Here is a 25,132-nt window from a genome sequence, read left to right as displayed (position 1 = left end):
CTAGGAAACAGTTGGCTGCAGGTGTTCGCCCTCCTCCTCCTCCTCCTCCAGAAGCAAATGCTCATCCACAGAGCGCAGTCGCACGACCACTCCATCCGCAGCTGCCAGTGTTGCACCCGAGGTGTCCCCTTATCAAACAGCTTGTGGTAAGTGTCAGCAGGCTGTGCTGCAAATGAAGTGTTTGGGCGACAACAGACACACCGCTGAAGTACTGGCCGAGTACTTGCAGCAAGAAACTCAGTCATGGCTGGGCAGTGTACATCTTGAGGCAGGCAAGATAGTCAGTGATAACGGAAGGAATTTTATGGCTGCCATAGCCCTTTCAGAACTGAAACACATACCTTGCCTGGCTCACACCTTGAACCTGGTGGTGCAGTGCTTACTCAAAAATTACCCTGATTTACCAGCCCTGCTCCTGAAGGTGCGCAGACTTTCATCGCACATCCGCCGGTCACCTGTAAACTCCAGCCGTATGCTGAACCATCAGCAATCGCTGAATCTTCCCCAGCACCGCCTAATAATCGACGTTGCAACAAGGTGGAACTCCACACTGCACATGCTTCAGAGGCTGTGCGAACAGAGGCGTGCTGTCATGTATTTGTGGAAGGATGCACATACACGGGCAGGCAGTTGGATGGCAGACATGGAGTTGTCTGGTGTGCAGTGGTCGAAGCTCCAAGACCTGTGTCAAGTCCTTCAGTGTTTTGAGGAATGCACACACCTGGTCAGTGCAGACGACGCCATCATAAGCATGAGCATCCAACTAATGCGTCTGCTGATGCAAAGTTTGACGCACATCAAGGAGCAGGCGTCTGCGGGCGAGGAGGAGGGAAGCCTTGATGACAGTCAGCCATTGTCTGCTCAGGGAAGTCTCCAGGACGAGGTGGCGGATGAAGAGGATGAGGAAGAGGATGATGGGGATGAATATTTATGTGAGAAGGATGCTTCTCAGGGGGCAATAGAAACTGGTTGCACTGCAACGTCAGGTACAGGGTTTTTGCGGGCCACAAGTGAAGTAGATTTTCAAGAAAGTGCTCCTCAACCCAGCACAAGCAGTGAATTGACACCTGGAACTTTGACCCACATGACAGAGTATGCCTTGCGTATCCTAAAACGGGACCCCCGCATTATCAAAATGATGACCGATGAAGATTACTGGTTGGCCTGCCTCCTGGATCCACGATACAAAGGAAAATTACACACTATCATGCCACATGAAAACCTTGAGCAAATATTGGCTACCAAACAAGCAACTCTTGTAGACCGTTTGGTTCAGGCATTCCCAGCACACAGCGGCGGTGATGCTTCTCACACGAGCTGTAGGGGCAATATGGCAGAGGTGTTAGAGGTGCACAAAGCCGAAGTGGCGTTGGACAGAGGGGATTTATCACCAGGTTGTGGGGTGATTTCACAATGACCGCAGACACGACAGGTACTGCTGCATCGATTCAAAGTGACAGGAGACAGCATTTGTCCAGTATGGTTACCAACTATTTTTCCGCCATTATCGATGTTCTCCCTCACAGGTCATTCCCCTTTGATTACTGGGCATCTAAACTAGACACCTGGCCGAATTGGCAGAATATGCATTACAGGAGCTCGCTTGCCCAGCTGCTAGTGTGCTCTCAGAAAGAGTCTTCAGTGCTGCTGGTTCAATACTGATGGAAAAAAGGACACGTCTGGCTCCCCGAAATGTTGATGATCTAACCTTCATTAAAATTAACCAATCATGGATTTCTAATTATTTTGCCCCACCTTCCCCTGCTGACACGTAGCTTGCCCGAAAATTGTCTTGTTTTTGGCCTCCTGTTACTGACTGCTCCAATTCCGCCATTTGCAGGTGCCGAATGTCCACCATAGGCCATTTGTATACCTCCCTAAATGGGCTTACTCCCCCCTCAGGGCCGTGGTCACAACTTGGCGCACGCACCCGTGCGAGTGCCATTTGCCTGGACAGGTGGGTGTGCCCACTCTTGGGCCATGGCACTGGCACAGTACAATGAAGTGTCTCTGACGGTGATGGACGAGTATACAAATGTTAATGAAGTGGTTGGTAGAGGGACTGACTACATTAACTTCTGCACTGATATGTTGGTGCCGACTAAAAAGATTAGGTGTTTTGCAAACAACAAGCCATGGATAACAAAGGAATTGAAGCATTTGCTCAACAGGAAAAAAAAGGCATTTAAACTGGGTGACAAAGAGGAAATTAAAATGATACAGCATGAATTGAAGCATAAAATAAAGGAGGCCCAGGAAGCCTTCAGAATTAAACTTGAAAAGAAACTGTCCCACAATAATACCAGAGAGGTTTGGGCAGGAATGAAATTACTGACTGGGCTTAAGCTGAGGCTTGAAAATGATCCAGGAACAATGGACAAGGCTAATGAGATGAATGAGTATTTCAACAGGTTCAGCAGTACATGTGTACATGTGCCAACTGATAGTGGATGGGAACTGGGTGCAAATTCTGCAACATCGATATTGGAGGATGAGCAGACCTATTTTAGAGTATCCGAAAATGATGTGAGGAGGCAGTTTAAGTCACTTAACATTGGTAAAGCTGCAGGACCTGATGGACTCAGCTCACGTGTCCTTAAAGTTTGTGCAGACCAGCTGTGTACTGTCTTTACGCGCCTATTTAATGGAAGTCTACAAACACAGAGGGTACCGGTGTTATGGAAAACTTCCTGTCTGGTGCCGGTACCCAAGACGACTTCTCCTGCAACCCTAAATGACTATCGTCCTGTAGCCTTAACATCTCATGCTATGAAGGCCTTGGAAAGATTAGTGCTTGCTCACTTAAGACCGAGGGTCAATGCTTTTATTGATCCCCTTCAGTTTGCTTACCGACATAGATTGGGGGTGGATGATGCTATTCTTTCTCTGTTACATAGGGTACATTCATTTCTGGAGAATGACGGAGCCACGGTGCGAGCGATGTTCTTCGATTTCTCGAGTGCATTTAACTCCCTGCAGCCACTTTTACTACACAAAAAGATGACTGATATGAAGGTGGAGGAGGGGATGAGAAATTGGATAACTGACTACCTATCAGATCGGCCACAGTTTGTACAGATGGGAGCAGTGGTGTCAAGCAGATTATTGAGCAGTGTAGGTGCCCCCCAGGGAACGGTGCTTGCGCCCTTTCTATTCACACTGTATACTTCAGACTTTCAGTATAAATCTGAACTTTGCCATCTTCAAAAATTTTCGGATGACTCTGTGGTTGTGGGATGCATTAGGGGAGATCAGGGGGATGAGGAATATAGAAGGGTGGTGTCGAATTTCGTGGATTGGTGCAATGGTAACTATCTGCAGCTAAATGTTAAGAAAACCAAGGAGTTGGTGGCCAACTATAGCAGGATAAAGTTGGAATGCTTACCGATCACTATTGCTGGTCAGGAGGTAGAGCAGGTGGAGAGTTACAAATATTTGGGGGTCCATTTGGATAGCAAACTGGACTGGAGATGCCACTCAGAGTTTGTCTACAAGAAGGGGATGAGCAGACTGTATTTCCTAAGGAAACTGAGGTCTTTTAATGTGTGTAGCAAAATGTTAGAAATGTTCTACCAATCTGTGGTGGCAAGTGCCATCTTTTTTGCAATCACGTGCTGGGGTAGTAGTGTGCGGGCCTCTGATGCTAATAAGCTGAATAAGATTATTAAGAAGGCAAGTTCTGCTGTGGGCTACAATCTGGACTCTTTTGGGGAGGTAGTGGAGAAAAGAACTCTGAGAAAGTGTATGACAATTATGAACAATAATGCACATCCATTATATGAGCTATTCATGAGACAGAAGAGCACCTTCAGCAACCGGCTAATACTTCTGAGGTGTAAGAAGGAAAAATATAGGAAATCGTTTGTGCCAACTGCCATGGGAATGTACAACAATAACATTAGGGTTAAACCACCAAGGTGAATGTCTACTTATTTCTCTACATTTCAGTTCACTCGTTGTGTATGACCTATTCTAATGTATAATGTTCTTCTGTCAACAAACTGTCATGTCAACTATGGAATTCCTTTATGATTTTTATGATTTAAGTTGTGCTGCTGTGATACCATAATTTCCCACGGGATCAATAAAGTGTATCGTATCGTATCGTATCGTATCGTATGGTGTACAACCAACATCAGACACACTGTCGTAATATGAGGGGCCCTGTGCCAGTACCTCCACCCACGAGAGAGTGTTCCCCCCAAGCTCGAACTGTGCCCTACCACTTGCAAAACTTACCTCTCCATGCCCCACCACTGTGTAGTCTGTGCTGTTAAATCCTTAAATGGCACTGTCATTACAAATTGGTTGCAATGATAGATGATAGTAAAAATATACAGGGGCCTCCAATTAGACCCCTTAATACTTTGCGCCAACTACCACTTTCTGCAACTCTGCAGAGGAGCCCACCCCTGTACCTTGCTATGCCACTACTTTATTTATGAACAAGTCCTTTGCAGACATTTAGGCCACTTTTGTATTTTGGCCTGCTAACTGTGTCAGCCAATTATAACAGTTGTCCTCCGCTGATGAAAGCTATGTCACCTGTGTACTCCTGTTACCAATTGTGAACTGCATGTAGCCGACTTACTTATTTGTGCCTAGTAACTGTGTCAGCCTCTCATAACAGTTGTCCTCCCACGCTGAAACAAGCTAGGCCTCCTGATTAGTCCTGCTAGCAGTTTTGAACTGCATGAAGCCATCTTTTTTTATTTTAGGCCTCTGTCTGTCTGTCTATCTGTCTGTCTGTGCCACACATTACAACTGTCCCCCGCTGAAACAAGTTAGGCCGCCTGGTTAGTCCTGCTAGCAGTTTTGAACTGCATGAAGCCATCTTTTTTTTTTTTTTAAACAATAAATTTTATTGAAAGTTTTCGATTTACATATAAGAGATAATCAAGATAATCAAAAAAAAAATCAGAATAAGTCTTTACATACAATCTGAACAATAGTGCATGTGGTTAACTGACATGCAATCATACAACCTAACCAAAGTAAGGGAAAGGGGGAGTAGGGGAGGTGAGCCCGAGTGAAGAGGTGTATAATGTCTGAAGGGTATGGTAGGTTATTCTGAATCCGACTGAATGTAGTTAGTTGGGTATAGTACCAGTGTGGCAAAAGGGGTATGGTTGGTGTATTCCGCCCAGGGGAGCCATATTTTCTCGAATTTGCCAACTTTGTCCATTAGTATAGCCGACAATTTCTCGCTGATCATGTACCAGGTGAGGCGTGTTTTGACCGCGGAAAAGTCTAAGTTTGGTTTTTTCCATGCCAAATCAATGATTTGTTTTGCTGCCAAAAATATAAATGAGATAAGGGTATCGGGTATGATTAGGGATGTTGGGGATGCGTTTGTTAAGTAGCGCCTCCCATGGGATTTTTTTTAAGGTTAATGTTCGCTATGGAAAAAACCAAATGGTATATCCTCCCCGGCCTCTCCCCTCTGTCAATCCCTGCACTGGCTCCCCATCACCCAGAGACTCCAGTACAAAAGCCTAACCATGACATATAAAGCCATCCACAACCTGTCTCCTCCATACATCTGTGACCTCGTCTCCCGGTACTTTCCTGCACGCAACCTCCGATCCTCACAAGATCTCCTTCTCTACTCCCCTATTATCTCCTCTTCCCACAATCGCATACAAGATTTCTCTCGTGCATCCCCCCTACTCTGGAATGCTCTACCACAACATATCAGACTCTCGCCTACCATCGAAACCTTCAAAAAGAACCTGAAGACCCACCTCTTCCGACAAGCCTACAACCTGCAGTAACCACCGATTGACCAAACCGCTGCACGGCCAGCTCTACCCTCACCTACTGTATCCTCACCCATCCCTTGTAGATTGTGAGCCCTCGCGGGCAGGGTCCTCTCTCCTCCTGTACCAGTTGTGACTTGTATTTTTCAAGATTATTGTACTTGTTTTATTATGTATACCCCTCCTCACATGTAAAGCGCCATGGAATAAATGGCGCTATAATAATAAATAATAATAATAATAATAATAATAATCCTAATCCAGAACCTTCTGACAGTCGGGCAAAGCCACCATATATGAAACATGTCTCCTGTTGAATTGCAACCTCTGAAGCAATTTGGGGAGTGGTTAGCCACAGCTTTAGCTACTCTAGCGGGGGTCAGATACCATCGGGTTAACACTTTGTAGTTGGTTTCCAACATGAGTGTATTTAACATTCCTCCTGTAGAAGAGGACCAAATTTGAGACCATTCCGAATCTGTCAGGGTAGATCCGATGTCCGACTCCCAACGTACGGTATATTTCAAACAATGCCTATGGGAAGGGGCATTAATGTATGAGTAGAGGAGAGAAATAATCCCCGAGGCATGTGGGTTTTGATGACACTTTTGTTCAAAAGGGGTCATGGAGTAAGGAGGGGTAGAATTTTTTAATGAGGAGTTGATAAAGTTTTTTAATTGTAAGTATCGAAAGATTTCTCCGGGGGGGGGGGGGGGGAGTGGTATTTTTCCTGTAGGGCCGAGAATGGGATTATCCCATCAATATTGAACAGCTGGTGAACCCTGGTTATGCCGGCTTCGACCCATCTATAAAAACGTTTGATAGATCCCACGCCTGGGGGGAATAGGGTATTACCTCAAATGGGAGCGAGGGGTAAAAAGGGTGAGATCAGTTGTGAGGAATATTTTAAAGTGTCCCAGATTGTAAGAGAATGCTTTATAATGGGGTTCGAGATGTGTTTGCGTTGAATTGGGAGGATCCATAGTACTGTGTCAAGAGTACTGGGTTGCATTTCGAATGCTTCCAGGGATAGCCATAATGGGGGTTCGTTATAAGCATGGTATAAAGTCAGTTGGCCTAATTGGGCTGCGCGGTAATATTTCAAAAGGTTGGGGACTCCCAAACCCCCCTTCAGGCGATGGCGGTATAAAGTAGCCTTGTTAACCCTCGGGATGCCTCCCCTCCATACGAAGGTGTCTATAGATCTTTGGGCCGTTTTAAGAAAGTGTGAGGGGATAGGTACAGGCAGAACGCGAAATAGCGCAGTTTGGGGTGGATTGTCATTTTTAGCGCACGTACACGGCCCAACCAAGAGAGATGCAGTTTCTCCCATGATTGGAGCAGAAGGCGAAGTTTCCGAAGCATAGGAGGATAATTAGCCGCATAAAGGGAGTCTAGGTTAGCTGTTAGTTTAATCCCCAAATAGTCCAAGTGGTCAGTGGCCAATTGGAACGGAAAGTTGTGCTGAAGTAGTGATACAGTAGGTCGCGAAAGAGATATGTTCATAGCGTAGGATTTGCTGGTGTTTAAGTGGAGGCCGGATATAGTTTTGAAGCTTTCTAGGGTAAGTAAGAGGGCCGGCAAAGATGTCTTAGGGGACGACAAAAGTAATAGCATGTCGTCAGCAAATAAAAGAAGTTTGTGAGAAACTGACGCCACCTCCACTCCCTGAATTTCAGAATTAAGGCGCATATGAATAGCTAAAGGTTCAAGCGCCAAAAGAAACAACAGGGGTGAAAGGGGACATCCCTGCCTGGTCCCCCTACTAATAGGGAAGTATGTGGAGGAAAAGCCATTGTAACGTACGTAGGCCGAAGGGGAGCTATAGAGGGCGTGAATCCAAGAGAGAAAGTGGTCGGGAAACTTCCATCTCCGCAGCACCGCAAACAAATATGGCCAGGAGATAGAGTCAAAGGCTTTCTTGAAGTCTAATGACAGTAGCATACTTGGTATGTCACGGTGTTTGCAGAGGTGCAACAGATGGGAGACCCTCCGTATATTGTCTGAAGCTTGTCTCCGAGGAACAAAGCCCACTTGATCTTTATGGATTAGGGTACCTAGGCCAGAGTTCAGTCTTTGGGATAGTATTTTGGTCTATGTTGATAAGGGATATTGGTCTATAATTAGACCAGAGTAGGTGGTCTGTGTTGGGTTTAGGTATCATAGATATTGCAGCAATTAGAGAAGCTGCACCTGGCTTATTGCCTTCTCTCAAAGAGTTGAAGTAATTAGTGAGGTGGGGGATCAGAATTGGAGCTTATTTCTTGTAGTAGAGGGCCGTAAAACCAACGGGGCCAGGTTTTTTATTGGTTTTCAAGTGTTGAATGGCTAGTTCGATTTCACTTGACGTTACGGCTTGGTTGAGGAGATCAATCAAATCGGAGCCAAGAGCTGGAAGGGGAATAGAGTCTAAAAATTTCTCTATCGTTTCTGAGTTCGAGGTAATTGGGGCCTTGTACAGCTGTTTGAGTTTTTGTTGGAAAAAGTGGGAAATTTGTTGTGGATTAGATGTGATACCAACAGGTGTGCGTATTCGAATAGGGGGCCTGGGTAAGGGTAGGCATTTTAAGCGTCGGGCTAAATTAGAGTTATCTTTGTTATTGAGAGCGTAGAAGCGTTGCTGTGACCATCGTATGGCCCGGTCTGCTATCTCAGTGAGACTAAGATCTAATTCAGTACGAGCATGGAGAAGGTCGCGATACGTAGTTGGTGAAGGATTATTTTTCATCTGAGACTCTAAGGCTGACACCCTGCCCTCCAGTTCAGCTATCCTCACGTTCCTGTCTTTTTTCTTGCGGGAGGCTGTTGTGAATTCTGTGGCTGAATTCACTCCTGTGGTCACAAGTGGTACTGCAGCTTCTGAGCTTCCTCCCTCAGGTGTTCTGGTGAGCTCGTTAACTGCTTCATTACTTAACTCCGCCTGATGCTGCTATCCTTGCTCCTTGTCAATGTTTCAGTGTTGGATCTGAGCTTCTCCTGATTGTTCCTGTGACCTGCTGCTCTGTATAGCTAAGTGCTTTTTGCTTTTTTGTTGCTTTTTTTCTGTCCAGCTTGTCTTTTGTTTTGCTGGAAGCTCTGAGACGCAAAGGGTGTACCGCCGTGCCGTTAGTTCGGCACGGTGGTTTTTTTTTGCCCCTTTGCGTGGTTTTGCTTTAGGGTTTTTTGTAGACTGCAAAGTTCGCTTTACTGTCCTCGCTCTGTCCTAGAATATCGGGCCCCACTTTGCTGAATCTATTTCATCCCTACGTTTTGTCTTTTCATCTTACTCACAGTCATTATATGTGGGGGGCTGCCTTTTCCTTTGGGGAATTTCTCTGGGGCAAGTCAGGCCTATTTTTCTATCTTCAGGCTAGCTAGTTTCTTAGGCTGTGCCGAGTTGCCTAGGTAGTTGTTAGGCGCAATCCACAGCCGCTTTTAGTTGTGTTTAGGATAGGATCAGGTGTGCAGTCTACAGAGTTTCCACGTCTCAGAGCTCGTTCTTGTATTTTTGGGTATTTGTCAGATCACTGTGTGCGCTCTGATCGCTAAGCACACTGTGTTTCTGGATTGCCTTCATAACACCTGTCATTAGCAAACATAACAGTACAAGGAGCCCAACTAATGATTCTCAATAGAGGGAAAGAAAAAGTTCTGACATCATTTTTTTTTTTTTTCCCTGCTCTGTGTTCACTTTTTTTTTTTTCCCCTAGACATTTGGGTGATTCTGGAAACAGGTGTGGACATGGATATTCAGGGTCTGTGCTCTTCAATGGATAATCTCGTTATAAATGTACAAAAAATTCAAGATACTATTGATCAGAAATCTATGTTAGAACCAAGAATTCCTATTCCTGATTTGTTTTTTGGAGATAGAACTAAGTTTCTAAGTTTCAAAAATAATTGTAAGCTATTTCTGGCCTTGAAACCTCATTCTTCTGGTAATCCTATTCAACAGGTTTTGATTATTATTTCTTTTTTGCGCGGCGACCCTCAAGACTGGGCATTTTCTCTTGCGCCAGGAGACCCTGCATTGAGTAGTGTCGATGCGTTTTTCCTGGCACTCGGATTGCTGTACGATGAGCCTAATTCAGTGGATCAGGCTGAGAAAAATTTGCTGGCTTTGTGCCAGGGTCAGGATGATATAGAAGTATATTGTCAGAAATTTAGGAAATGGTCAGTACTCACTCAGTGGAATGAATCTGCGCTGGCAGCTTTGTTCAGAAAGGGTCTCTCTGAGGCTCTTAAGGATGTCATGGTGGGATTTCCTATGCCTGCTGGTTTGAATGAGTCTTTGTCTTTGGCCATTCAGATCGGTCGACGCTTGCGCGAGCGTAAATCTGTGCACCATTTGGCGGTACTGCCTGAGGTTAAACCTGAGCCTATGCAGTGCGATAGGACTATGACTAGAGTTGAACGGCAGGAATACAGACGTCTGAATGGTCTGTGTTTCTACTGTGGTGATTCCACTCATGCTATTTCTGATTGTCCTAAGCGCACTAAGCGGTCCGCTAGGTCTGCCGTCATTGGTACTGTACAGTCCAAATTCCTTCTGTCCATTACCTTGATATGCTCTTTGTCGTCGTTTTCTGTCATGGCGTTTGTGGATTCAGGCGCTGCCCTGAATCTGATGGATTTGGATTATGCTAAACGTTGTGGGTTTTTCTTGGAGCCTTTGCGGTGTCCTATTCCATTGAGAGGAATTGATGCTACACCTTTGGCCAAGAATAAACCTCAATACTGGGCCCAGCTGACCATGTGCATGGCTCCTGCACATCAGGAAGTTATTCGCTTTCTGGTGTTGCATAATCTGCATGATGTGGTCGTGTTGGGGTTGCCATGGCTACAAACCCATAATCCAGTATTGGATTGGAATTCCATGTCGGTATCCAGCTGGGGTTGTCAGGGGGTACATGGTGATGTTCCATTTTTGCCGATTTCGTCATCCACCCCTTCTGAGGTCCCAGAGTTCTTGTCTGATTATCAGGATGTATTTGAAGAGCCCAAGTCCGATGCTCTACCTCCGCATAGGGATTGTGATTGTGCTATCAATTTGATTCCTGGTAGTAAATTCCCTAAAGGTCGATTATTTAATTTATCCGTGCCCGAACACGCCGCTATGCGCAGTTATGTGAAGGAATCCCTGGAGAAGGGACATATTCGCCCATCGTCATCACCACTGGGAGCAGGGTTCTTCTTTGTAGCCAAGAAGGATGGTTCGCTGAGACCGTGTATTGATTACCGCCTTCTTAATAAGATCACTGTTAAATTTCAGTATCCCTTGCCATTGTTATCTGACTTGTTTGCTCGGATTAAGGGGGCTAGTTGGTTCACTAAGATAGATCTTCGTGGTGCGTATAATCTGGTGAGAATCAGGCAAGGAGATGAATGGAAAACTGCATTCAATACGCCCGAGGGTCATTTTGAGTATCTAGTGATGCCGTTCGGACTTGCCAATGCTCCATCTGTGTTTCAGTCTTTTATGCATGACATCTTCCGTGAGTATCTGGATAAATTCCTGATTGTTTACTTGGATGACATTTTGATCTTCTCAGATGATTGGGAGTCTCATGTGAAGCAGGTCAGAATGGTTTTTCAGGTCCTGCGTGCTAACTCTTTGTTTGTGAAGGGATCAAAGTGTCTCTTCAGTGTGCAGAAAGTTTCATTTTTGGGGTTCATCTTTACCCCTTCTACTATCGAGATGGATCCAGTTAAGGTCCAAGCCATCCAGGATTGGATTCAGCCGACATCTCTGAAAAGTCTGCAAAAGTTCCTGATCTTTGCTAATTTTTATCGTCGCTTCATCTGTAATTTTTCTAGCATTGCCAAACCATTGACCGATTTGACCAAGAAGGGTGCTGATTTGGTTAATTGGTCTTCTGCTGCTGTGGAAGCTTTTCAGGAGTTGAAGCGTCGTTTTTGTTCTGCCCCTGTGTTGTGTCAGCCAGATGTTTCTCTTCCGTTCCAGGTCGAGGTTGATGCTTCTGAGATTGGAGCAGGGGCGGTTTTGTCACAGAGAGGTTCTGATTGCTCAGTGATGAAACCATGTGCTTTCTTTTCCAGGAAGTTTTTGCCCGCTGAGCGTAATTATGATGTGGGCAATCGAGAGTTGCTGGCCATGAAGTGGGCATTCGAGGAGTGGCGTCATTGGCTTGAAGGAGCTAAGCATCGCGTGGTGGTATTGACTGATCATAAGAACTTGACTTATCTCGAGTCTGCCAAGCGCTTGAATCCTAGACAGGCCCGTTGGTCGTTATTTTTTGCCCGCTTCGACTTTGTGATTTCGTACCTTCCGGGCTCTAAAAATGTGAAGGCGGATGCTCTATCTAGGAGTTTTGTGCCCGACTCTCCGGGTTTATCTGAGCCAGCGGGTATCCTCAAGGAATGAGTCATTGTGTCTGCCATCTCCCCTGATTTGCGGCGGGTGCTGCAAAAATTTCAGGTGAATAAACCTGATCGTTGTCCAGCAGAGAAACTGTTCGTCCCTGATAGGTGGACTAATAAACTTATCTCTGAACTTCATTGTTCGGTGTTGGCTGGTCATCCTGGAATCTTTGGTACCAGAGAGTTAGTGGCTAGATCCTTCTGGTGGCCATCTCTGTCACGGGATGTACGTACTTTTGTGCAGTCCTGTGGGATTTGTGCTAGGGCTAAGCCCTGCTGTTCTCGTGCCAGTGGGTTGCTTTTGCCCTTGCCGGTCCCAAAGAGGCCTTGGACACATATTTCGATGGATTTCATTTCTGACCTTCCCGTTTCTCAAAAGATGTCAGTCATTTGGGTGGTCTGTGATCGCTTTTCTAAAATGGTCCATCTGGTGCCCTTGGCTAAATTGCCTTCCTCCTCTGATTTGGTACCTTTGTTCTTTCAGCATGTGGTTCGGTTGCATGGCATTCCTGAGAATATTGTTTCTGACAGAGGTTCCCAGTTTGTTTCAAGGTTTTGGCGAGCCTTTTGTGGTAGGATGGGCATTGACCTATCCTTTTCCTCGGCTTTCCATCCTCAGACTAATGGCCAGACCGAACGAACCAATCAGACCTTGGAAACATATCTGAGATGTTTTGTTTCTGCAGACCAGGATGATTGGGTGTCCTTTTTGCCGTTGGCTGAGTTCGCCCTTAATAATCGGGCCAGCTCGGCTACCTTGGTTTCTCCATTTTTTTGCAATTCTGGGTTCCATCCTCGTTTCTCTTCAGGACAGGTTGAGTCTTCGGACTGTCCTGGTGTGGATTCTGTGGTGGATAGGTTGCAGCAGATCTGGACTCAGGTAGTGGACAATTTGATCTTGTCCCAGGAGAAAGCTCAACTTTTCGCTAATCGCAGACGCCGTGTGGGTCCCCGACTTCGTGTTGGGGATCTGGTTTGGTTATCTTCTCGTCATATTCCTATGAAGGTTTCCTCTCCTAAATTTAAACCTCGTTTTATTGGTCCGTATAGGATTTCTGAGGTTCTCAATCCTGTGTCTTTTCGTTTGACCCTCCCAGACTCCTTTTCCATACATAATGTATTCCATAGGTCGTTGTTGCGGAGAAATACGTGGCACCTATGGTTCCATCTGTTGAGCCTCCTGCCCCGGTTTTGGTGGAGGGGGAATTGGATTATATTGTGGAGAAGATTTTGGATTCTCGTGTTTCTAGACGGAAACTCCAGTATCTGGTTAAATGGAAGGGTTATGCTCAGGAAGATAATTCCTGGGTTTTTGCCTCTGATGTTCATGCTTCCGATCTTGTTCGTGCCTTTCATGCGGCTCATCCTGGTCGGCCTGGGGGCTCTGGTGAGGGTTCGGTGACCCCTCCTCAAGGGGGGGGGTACTGTTGTGAATTCTGTGGCTGAATTCACTCCTGTGGTCACAAGTGGTACTGCAGCTTCTGAGCTTCCTCCCTCAGGTGTTCTGGTGAGCTCGTTAACTGCTTCATTACTTAACTCCGCCTGATGCTGCTATCCTTGCTCCTTGTCAATGTTTCAGTGTTGGATCTGAGCTTCTCCTGATTGTTCCTGTGACCTGCTGCTCTGTATAGCTAAGTGCTTTTTGCTTTTTTGTTGCTTTTTTTCTGTCCAGCTTGTCTTTTGTTTTGCTGGAAGCTCTGAGACGCAAAGGGTGTACCGCCGTGCCGTTAGTTCGGCACGGTGGTTTTTTTTTGCCCCTTTGCGTGGTTTTGCTTTAGGGTTTTTTGTAGACTGCAAAGTTCGCTTTACTGTCCTCGCTCTGTCCTAGAATATCGGGCCCCACTTTGCTGAATCTATTTCATCCCTACGTTTTGTCTTTTCATCTTACTCACAGTCATTATATGTGGGGGGCTGCCTTTTCCTTTGGGGAATTTCTCTGGGGCAAGTCAGGCCTATTTTTCTATCTTCAGGCTAGCTAGTTTCTTAGGCTGTGCCGAGTTGCCTAGGTAGTTGTTAGGCGCAATCCACAGCCGCTTTTAGTTGTGTTTAGGATCAGGTGTGCAGTCTACAGAGTTTCCACGTCTCAGAGCTCGTTCTTGTATTTTTGGGTATTTGTCAGATCACTGTGTGCGCTCTGATCGCTAAGCAAACTGTGTTTCTGGATTGCCTTCATAACACCTGTCATTAGCAAACATAACAGGAGGCCTCTTGAATGCAGAGACCTCTTAGCACAGCTTTATGTGCTTCCCAAAGGGAGATTGGCGATGAAGCTGAATGTTGATTCAAGGAGAAATAATCATCAATGTGATTTTTCAGCCTTTGAGAAATATCGGGATAAGAGAGCAGTGAGTCATTCAGAGCCCAGTTGAATGAACGGGGCCGTGGGTGGAGCGTCGAGCATGTGAGGAGATTTGGGGAGTGATCCGACCAGGGTGTAGAAAGAATGGATATGTTAGAGATGTTTGGGAGGAAGGATGGGTTAGCGAATATGTGGTCGATTCTAGTGTACACTAAGTGGCGTGCGGAGAAGTACGTGTAGTCTCTATTGGAGGGGTGGATCTCCCTCCATAAATCCACCCAGTGGTGTTGGGCGAGAAGCTTATTAGGAGCGGTTGAATCCGCAGAAGGGTAAGGCTGCGAGGGATTAGAGGAATGGGGGCTTGAGGATTTATCGAGGCTAGCTTTCATTATGCAATTGGAGTCTCCACATAGTATTGTGGTGCCTTGGGCATGTTCGGAGACTAATTCCAATAACTGGGAAAGGAAGGCAGCTTGGTGGGAGTTGGGAGCATAATAGGAGACAAAAGTGACCAGTTCATCTGATATCGAACCTGTCACCATGATATAGCGTCCTTCCTTGTCAGCCACTGATGACTTAAAAACGAAGGGGACGGATTTTTTAAAACAGACCGCGACTCCTTTGGTTTTATTTGGGGCGTTCGCCATGTAGAAAAGTGGATAACAAGTGGACATAAATTTGGGGCAGGAGTTAGTTGAGAAGTGCGTCTCTTGGAGGCAAACCACATCTGCCTGTTGGGATCTATAATAACGAAAGGCCTTAGTGCGTTTGTGGGGGGAATTTAGGCCCCTCACATTATGTGATAGGATCGTTAATGGCATGATATATGGTTGCTGAACTTGCTTATGTTGGCAGTAAGTTTTGGGTCGTTGGCGGAGTTAGAGGAATTATTGTTAGATGGACCAAATTGGTAGCGTGTACTCGGGCGAGTAGTAGGGATGGAAGGAAGGGTAGGTTGAACAATAACTATGATTAGGAGAGGGTTGAAAGAATTCGTTGGGGAGGGGGGGTGAGACTGTTGTTGACTAAGCACATAGTGCGAAGCATCAGTGTACGAGGACACTGTGGGGTCATGAGGGTCCGCTAGGGGGCGCAATGAAGCGTATTTAAATGTCGTGAAGAACGGGAGTGAGAACTAGATAGTGGGTTAAGTTAAACTGGAAATTCAATTTCATAGGCTAGGATTGGGCTTTTCATAGCGCCGGGGGAATTAGGGATAGAGGGCGTAGTAAGAGACCTGAAAATAATCATTATATTAAATATAGTTAATTAACGCCTTAATATGGTCTAGTGAAATATTTGAGACCTGGCTGCCCCTTTAAAGGCCTGACAAAATTCTATAACTTAACACTCTATAAAGAGGAGAAAAGAGAGAGAAAAAAAAAGAGAAAGAAAAAAAAACACTGTGAAAACTCGTGTAATAAACATAGTCACTTGTCTGAAGTGAAGAGCAAGTCAATTAGCGTTGTTGGTCTGGAAGTTCGGTTGAAGCGAAAGCTGTAACTGCTTTTGTAGGGTAGGAAGTGGAGCTGTACGCTCCAAGAACGCCTGTAACAATAAACTGAAAAAGAACACATATGAACTGTTTGTTCCATTGAACATTATAAGGTATAGGCTAGCGTGTTGTATCTGGAACTACGCTATGAGGTTGTCTTAAAGAGAAGCCTATGGAGTAGTATAGGCACGAACTAAAGTTAGTGGATATCCAGCACGTCATGGGGGAGCCGGAGGATCGCGTGGTCTGGGACGGAGGGTCGCAGGTTGGGGCCTCGAGGAAGAAGGTGGGGGGATGATGGGAGGTCCATGAGTTGTAGTTTAGACAAGCAGCGGCTCGCTCCTTCAGGGGAGAGAACTGTATGGACCATATCGAGATGGGAGAAGATCAGTTTAAATGGGAAACCCCAGCGGTACTTGATGTTGTTGGAGCGTAGGACCTCCAGGTATGGTTTCATAGCATACCTTTTGGCGATGGTAGTAGGGGCCAAGTCGGAGAACAGCTCATATGAGTGGCCTTGGAATATCAGCGGTGACGAATTTCTTGCTGCCTGTAAGAGCTGTTCCTTGGTTTTGTAATAGTGTAATTTAAGGATGATATCCCTTGGCGGACCTCCCGGTTTGCGTTTGCTCAGGGCTCTATGGATTCGGTCCATATCTAGACGCTCTATAGAGATTCTTGGTATTAGTTCCTGAAAGAGAGCCATCGCCGTGGACTGAAGATCGGTAATTGTTTCGGGAATGCCCCTGATTCTGATCTTGCACCTGCGGGCACGATTTTCGAAATCCTCCAGTCTGTTGTTAAGGGTGTAAATCTCGTCGTGTAGCATCTCGATGTCTTTCTCATGAGTGGCAAGGGTTGTGTGGGTAGCGTCAATTTTGTCCTCCAGGTCGGAGGTACAGGAACCAAGTTCTCTTATCTCCTTAGTTAAATCCTTGGTCAATTTTTCTGACATTTTGAGTAATTCTGAGTGTAAAATTGATTGAAACTGTGATAGTAAGGCAGATTGATCTGAGGTTGAGGTATTAGGGGTTTTGGTTGTTGAAGCTGGAATCATTTCAGAGTCTGCACCCTCAGGTATAGACGAGTTAGAGGATTCTGACTGGGAGAAGGGGCCAGAAGACATATCGCCGTCCAGATCCGTTAAAGCGGCAAATCTGTTGCTGGGTTGTTTTGAGCTAGCTCTGCGTGCTTTAGGCATGAGGGCGAGTTGAGTAGGAAAGGGGCTCCGTGGTGCTTATCCCGTTTAAGGAAAGAGGGTCAGTAGGAGGGCATATTGCAGAGCGACCCCTAGCGGATATAGGGGGGGCACTTTAAGGCATTACAACAGTCTTAAGATATATTATGAGCTGAGCCTATTTGGGGTGGAGACGTGGCGGAGGATTGTCAGAGATAAATACCAACTACGATGGGAGGGTTGGTATGATGGTAAATAGCCAGCCTAAGTCAGGAGAGCCTCAGCAGGGGCTGGTCGACCGCCTCGACCCAGGTCTCAAACAGCTCTGTAGCACCCAGTCAGGGAGAGCAATAGGCCTTAATGTCACTGTCGGGACCCCCTCACAGGTAGCCCAAGTGGTTGGGGGGTCGCTCACTCTTCTCTGTTCAGTTTGAGTCAGTTGTGCGGGGGGCCTCCGGGACCACCGCAAAGAGATCCAGGGGGCACGGGGGCCGCACGGCAGATAGTGCCCCACTTGGCGGCAGGAGCAGAGGACCAGAGTCTAGGGCCGGAATTCCCCCACTACCAGGCGTATCTGAGGCGCCGATCCCCAGTGGGACAGAACCCCTGAGCCTTCACTCACCGCAGCGACGGCAAGAACCTCCACAGGATCTGGGGGCTCCGGGACTGTAGGCAGTTCGGGCGGGCCGGCCGCGTGACGCCGCTGCAGCGCCGGGGGAATCGGCGCGTGGATGGATGCAGGCCGAAGCTTGCAGCACAGACCAGCGGTCGTGGGGCCGGCGCGCTCCGCCGCCCTGGTGAGGCGAGGAGAGGGTCCGGCGGGAAGCGGCCCCCTGGCGTCCCGGTATGACTCACCGCGCGCCGAACTCTCCTGCTCCGCCCCCGGCGCAGGGACCACAGCGGCCGGGATCACGGCGGATGAACTCCTCAGCACAGGTGCGGCAGGATCGGCGTCCGGTTTGTTGCGGGCTGGCTTAGACACTTCTTGGAGGCGGGGAGGCAGGGGCCCTGCCGAGAATGGTATTGAGTTGGCGTCCCTCAGGCTTCAGGCCTTGCTGTGGGCCCAGAGCAGGTGCCGCAGATTAGGGCCTAAAATCCCCGTGCTCTGGCCCGATGGCGCTTGTCGGGTGCAGGGGCAAGCTGGTAGTGCCTCTCATGTAAGTGGATGGGGCTAAATTAGGCTTAATTCTGGCCGATTAGCTCTGCGGCCTAGGGAGCCCAGGGAGGACACGTCCTGCTCGTTCGGCTGTCAGCCACGCCCCCATGAAGCCATCTTTTTTTATTTTAGGCCTCTGTCTGTCTGTCTGTCTGCTTGTCTGCGCAACACATTACAACTGTCCCCCGCTAACACAAGCTAGGCCACCTGGTTAGTCCTGCTAGCAGTTTTGAACTGCATGAAGCCACCTTTTTTTATTTTAGGCCTCTGTCTGTCTGTCTGTCTGTCTGCGCCACACATTATAACTGTCCCCCGCTGAAACAAGCTAGGCCGCCTGGTTAGTCCTGCTAGGAGTTTTGAACTGCCTGAAGCCACCTTTTTTTATTTTAGGCCTCTGTCTGTCTGTCTGTCTGCACCACACATTACAACTGTCCCCCGCTGAAACAAGCTAGGCCGCCTGGTTAGTCCTGCTAGCAGTTTTGAACTGCATGAAGCCACCTTTTTTTATTTTAGGCCTCTGTCTGTCTGTCTGTCTGTCTGCGCCACACATTACAACTGTCCCCCGCTGAAACAAGCTAGGCCGCTTGGTTAGTCCTGATAGGAGTTTTGAACTGCCTGAAGCCACCTTTTTTATTTTAGGCCTCTGTCTGTCTGTGCCACACATTACAACTGTCCCCCGCTGAAACAAGCTAGGCCGCCTGGTTAGTCCTGCTAGGAGTTTTGAACTGCCTGAAGCCACCTTTTTTTATATTAGGCCTCTGTCTGTCTGTCTGTCTGTCTGTGCCACACATTACAACTGTCCCCCGCTGAAACATACTAGGCCGCCTGGTTAGTCCTGCTAGCAGTTTTGAACTGCATTTAGCCACCTTTTTTTATGTTAGGCCTCTGTCTGTCTGTCTGTCTCTCTGTCTGCGCCACACATTATAACTGTCCCCCGCTGAACCAAGCTATGCCGCCTGTGTACTCCTCTTACCAATTTAGAACAGCATTTAGCCTACTAACTTATTTTGGCCTAGTAACTGTTTCAGACTCTCACAACAGTTGTCCTCCACCGCTGAACCCAGCTATGCCGCCTGTGTACTCCTCTTACCAATTGTGAACTGAATATAGCCGTCTTTTTTATTTTAGGTCTAGTCAGTGTGTCAGAGCCACTGATTACACTTGTTGTTCTGCCCATCTTAATGTGCAGAGAGTTAATTATCATGTTATTCAAGTTGTGGCCACTGGAGGTCATCAGTTGCCTACTTTTCATGTTGTTTACCAACCTTTCCCTCCTAAGAGCAATGTCTTATGGGTTAGTTCCGCCCACATTCTTCTTGTGAAGACAAGCTTCAGTAGCCATTTTTCCTGAGATCTGCAGAGAGGCACACGTGCTCCTGTCTCGCTTACTTTCTTACCCCTGTCCTAACGGATCTCGGTACGTTTATAAAGGTTTAATGCATCTTATGTTTGTGTTAGTATTTAAGCCTTATGCAGCTCCTATAGTCAGATATAGTTAGGCAGATGTGCTTTGCAGCTTGCAGTTAGGTTCAGGTGTACTCTGCATGTAGATAGATGCATTCTTGTATAGAATAGGGCAGTGCTGTTAGAATTACTGTGTAATGCACTCTGTATAATTCTTGCTGTAATGTCCCAGTTATTTATGTGATTGCACCCTGTATGTGCATATACTGAAATGCTGTTATTCTTTACAGTTTTTCACCAGTCATCCACTATGATCAGTCATCCACTATGATCAGTCATCCACTATGATCAGTCATGCACTATGATTATTCACTGAACATCCACCTTGTACATCAACATCATTCACTATTTGATCATCTACTATGAATACTGTCCACCATTGTTGTTCAACGTTATAGTTTTGGTTATCATCACCCTAATAAATAAGACTTAAGCATCAACACAGTCTGTTTACTGGGATGTGGATGAAGGTTTAGCCGTATGTTGGAATCCACACAGCATCCTACGTGGAGGAAGACAGAACAGTGAAAAAACGAGACCGCCAGTCGCAGGCGGTGATTGTAAAGTAAGATCAGATTAGCTGCCTTCAGTGAAACTGATAGCCGGTCGCAGGCTGTAGTTGTTCAGACTGTACAGAACCGCTAACACCCACACTGCTCCGCATTCGGGTATCACAGCAGCCGCCATACAGCCGCGGGACTATACTGCAGCCCGCCAAGAGGAGCTACATCATTCCCGCCACGCGGAAGCTCACCGCACCTAGACTCAGTTTCCCGCCAAAACACTCAGCAGTACGCAGCTAAGCGCACAATGTCTCGAAACAGCACATCCTCACTCAAGACGAGGTCACGAGCAAGCTCGAGCAGGTCATCATTAGCAGAGCTGGCTGCTGTCGCTCGTGCTGAAGCTGAAGCAGCCAAAGCGAGGTCCTCTTTTGCCGAGAAAGAAATGCATCTAAAGCTGAGACAAGCAGAGCATGAGGCAGAAAAGGTGCGTTTGCAGGCAGAACAAACTGCACGCCTGCAAGCCGAAACCGCACGTTTGCGGGCAGAGCATGAAGCAGAAAATGCACGTTTGCGGGCAGAGCATGAAGCAGAAAATGCACGTTTGCAGGCTGAAACCGCACGTTTGCGGGCAGAGCAAGAAGCAGAAGGTGCGCGCCTGCAAGTGTCTCTAGAAAGACTTATGGTAGACAAAGAGGCAGCAGCTGCAATAGCTAAGGCAGAGTACTTGGAAGCCATGAAGGATCCTGATTATGAGAGACGCAGCAACGTTCTTGGAACAGATCTAGAGCAGCAAGATCCAGCTCAGCACGTCGCAGAGTACGTTCATCGACACTCCAGCATGGACAACACCCTCGACAGACTACAACGATCAGCCTACGCCGATTATCATCGATCCAACCCCGAACTTCACTACTACAAACAAGAAGACGTCCAAGACAGAGGAGTCGACCACAGCTACCGTTCCACTGAGAAGAAGGTACAGCTCCCACCTCACCTTAAAGAGACATCTTCTTCACCAGAAAGGTACTATGCAGACTGTCCGAAGCCAAGAGCGTCTCACAGGTATGGTGATGCACCACACACTAGACATGGCTATAACATACCGGCTCGTACCAACACTGATCAAGCCACCATAGACTTAGCAAAGTTCTTTGCCCGCCGAGAACTGGTAACAAAAGGACTTGTAAAGTTCACTGACAAAGCCGAAAACTACAGGTCGTGGCGAGCTTCGTTCCAGAACGCCATTCAGGGACTGGACCTTTCTAGTAGTGAGGAGTTAGATCTCCTGGTAAAGTGGCTTGGAACTGAATCGGTCGAGCATGCTAAAAGACTAAGAGACATAACATAGAATACCCACACATAGGTTTACGTAAAGTGTGGGAAAGACTTGACGAATGCTATGGGTCCGTAGAAGTAATAGAGAATGCTTTATTCAAAAGAATTGATGATTTCCCTAAGATAGGGCCCAAGGGTTATCAAAGACTTAGAGAATTGAATGATTTATTGATAGAGTTACAGGTCGCCCAGAAGGAAGGTCACTTGGCTGTATTGGCATTCTTAGACACTGCTAGGGGTGTCAATCCAATAGTACAAAAACTTCCTTACAATCTTCAAGAAAGGTGGATTATACATGGTTCACGGTATAAACAAATTCATAACGTACCATTCCCTCCTTTTGCTGTATTTGTTGAGTTTGTCACCCAGCAAGCCAAGATCAGAAATGACCCTAGTTTTGATTTCACTCTGTCATGCTCCACTACCCCTGGTGTCAAACCCAGTAAGACACCCGTGGCAGTCCATAAAACTGATATTGATTCCACAGATCCTCCACACAAGACAACTAAGCCCCCTACGGAAGAGAGCAAACCTCAGGATGTCAGTAAGCAGTGTCCTCTACACAGGAAACCACATCCTCTACTAAAGTGCAGAGCCTTCAGGGAGAAGACTTTAGAGGATCGCAAAGGTTTCCTCAAGGAAAACAACATCTGCTTCAAATGCTGTTCTACGACCTCTCACTTCGCCAGGAACTGTGGAGCTAGCGTGAAATGTGCAGAATGCAGCAGCAAGGATCACAATACAGCCTTGCATCCTGGACCACCTCCAGGAGTGTTGTCACAAGCAGAGGAGCACGATGAGAAACAGAAGAACACCGATGAAGACACCCCTGCGGTCACCTCTCAATGTACGGAGATCTGTAAGGGACTCAAGGGAGGAAGATCCTGCTCAAAAATCTGCCTTGTCCGAGTCTATCCAACAGGCCACAGAGACAAAGCGCTCAAGATATATGCAATCCTAGATGACCAAAGTAATAGGTCTTTAGCCAGGTCTATCATCTTTGACAACTTCAGCATTGTAGGCCCCAGTTCTCCCTACTCCCTTAGGACATGTTCAGGTACCGTCGAGACGGCGGGGAGGAAAGCAACCGGATACAAAGTGGAGTCCATGGATGGCCAGACCTGTCTGTCACTACCGACCATCCTGGAGTGCAACCAGATTCCTGACAACAGGTCTGAGATACCTTCACCAGAGGTGGCAACGTATCACCCCCACCTGAAGCGTATAGCCCACCTGATACCTAAGTTGGAACCAGAAGCGCCAATAGCTTTACTTCTGGGAAGAGATATACTACGAGTCCACAAGACTAGAGAATATATCAACGGCTCACTGAATGCTCCATACGTGCAGAGGCAAGACCTTGGATGGGTCATTGTAGGAGATGTCTGTCTAGGAGGAGCACACAAGCCGGTCTCAGTCAACAGTATGCTTACCAGCACACTAGAAAATGGACGTCCATCTCTCTTCCAGCCGTGTCACAATAGTCTGCTGGTAAAGGAACTACCGAGCAGCACTCCCCTACCTTGCCCTTTCTCAGTTCCTATCAACGAAGACCACGCCTGTGAAGGTGAACAAGACCACATAGGATGTACAGTCTTCCACAGGACGAAGGAAGACAACAAGGTAGCGATGTCTATAGAAGACAAGATATTCCTGGACATCATGGAAGAACAAATAGTCAAGGATACGGCGAATAGTTGGGTCGCACCTCTACCATTTCGACCTCAGAGGAGACGCCTACCCAACAACAAGGAATTGGTCTACAGCAGATTCATCTCCCTAAGACACAAGCTTCAGAAGTCACCTGAGACGAAGGAACATTTCTTTACCTTCATGGGAAAGATATTCCAGAACAACCACGCAGAGATTGCACCTGCACTTCGACACGGAGAGGAGTGTTGGTACCTGCCCATCTTCGGAGTGTACCATCCTAAGAAGCCAGGTCAAATTAGAGTGGTATTCGACTCAAGTGCCAAATGCGAAGACGTGTCATTGAATGATGTCTTACTGTCGGGCCCAGACCTCAACAACAGACTTCTGGAAGTATTACTCTGTTTCCGTAGAGATTCAGTGGCATTTATGGCCGGCATACAACAGATGTTCCACTGTTTTCTCGTCAAAGAGGAACACAGAAACTACCTGAGATTCTTCTGGTACCGTGACAACAACCCAGACGAAGACATCGCAGAGTACCGGATGCGGGTACACATCTTTGGGAACAGTCCTTCCCCAGCGGTCGCAATCTACGGCCTCCGACATTCTGCCAAAAAGGGTGAAGAAGAGTATGGCTCGGACGTCAGGTCCTTTGTGGAAAAGGATTTTTACGTGGATGACTGTTTGAAGTCCACACCGACAAGTGAGGCCGCAATCAGTCTACTAAAGAGGACTCGTGACATGCTCGCTCAGTCTAACCTAAGGTTACACAAGATTTCTTCCAACAGCCGAGAGTTGATGGAAGCCTTTCCCTCTGAAGACTATTCCAGCGATCTAAAGGATTTAGACCTCAGCATCGACCCCCTTCCTATGCAGCGGAGCCTTGGATTGCTGTGGGACCTGAAGACAGATACCTTCACCTTTCAGATCAGCAAGGATGAGAAACCCTTCACGCGCAGAGGAGTTCTTTCCTTCTTGAATAGTTTATACGACCCCTTGGGGTTCGTAGCTCCAGTAACCATCCAAGGAAAGCTGATGCTCAGGGATTTCACCCAAGACACTACTGATTGGGATGATCCACTTCCAGCGGGAAAGGCTGACCTGTGGGCAGAGTGGAGGAAGTCTCTTGAAGCCCTGACCAACCTTCGTGTGAAACGACCGTATGCTCCTGTGCCATCCACAGAGGTCAAAACGCAAACACTTTGTATTTTCTGTGATGCATCAGTCAAAGCGATTGCAGCAGTAGCGTACCTCAAATCCACAGACGTAAGCGGACAATGCCATATCGGGTTCGTTATGAGCCGGATGAAATTGGCGCCACTTCGTGAACACACGATACCCAGACTGGAACTCTGTGCTGCTGTCCTCGCAGTTGAGTTGGCCGAGCTGGTCTCGGATGCGATGGGCCTGAAGATCAGGGATGCAGAGTTCTACACCGATAGCAAGGTGGTACTGGGGTACATCTGTAACGAGACACGACGCTTCTACGTCTACGTCAGCAACCGGGTACTTCAGGTAAGAAGATCCACCGACCCTAATCAGTGGCACTACGTACCTACTCACCACAATCCTGCGGACCACGCGACTAGATCCGTTGCACCCAGTCATCTGAAGGACACTTCATGGTTCACAGGTCCTACCTCTTTGTACCGTTCGATGTCCCACATCAGCAGGCCTGAAACTTTTGAACTAGTGGGTCCAGACACAGATGAAGAGATCCGACCTCAAGTGTCTGCTCTACATACAGAGATTTCAAGCTGCCACCTCAAATCTCACCGGTTCAGCAGGTTCTCCACATGGAAGTCACTTGTTCGAGCTATAGCTTGTCCATTTCATGTAACCCAGTCCTACAAGACAGCACTTTCTAGTGATTCTGGAGATCCATCCATCCTTACTCCTGCAATGTTACTCACACAGAAAACCTGTGT

This window comes from Ranitomeya imitator, chromosome 1, assembly GCF_032444005.1.
Source record: "Ranitomeya imitator isolate aRanImi1 chromosome 1, aRanImi1.pri, whole genome shotgun sequence".
Taxonomy (NCBI): domain Eukaryota; kingdom Metazoa; phylum Chordata; class Amphibia; order Anura; family Dendrobatidae; genus Ranitomeya; species Ranitomeya imitator.
The sequence above is the reverse complement of the archived record's forward strand: the minus strand, read 5'-3'. Positions refer to the sequence as shown.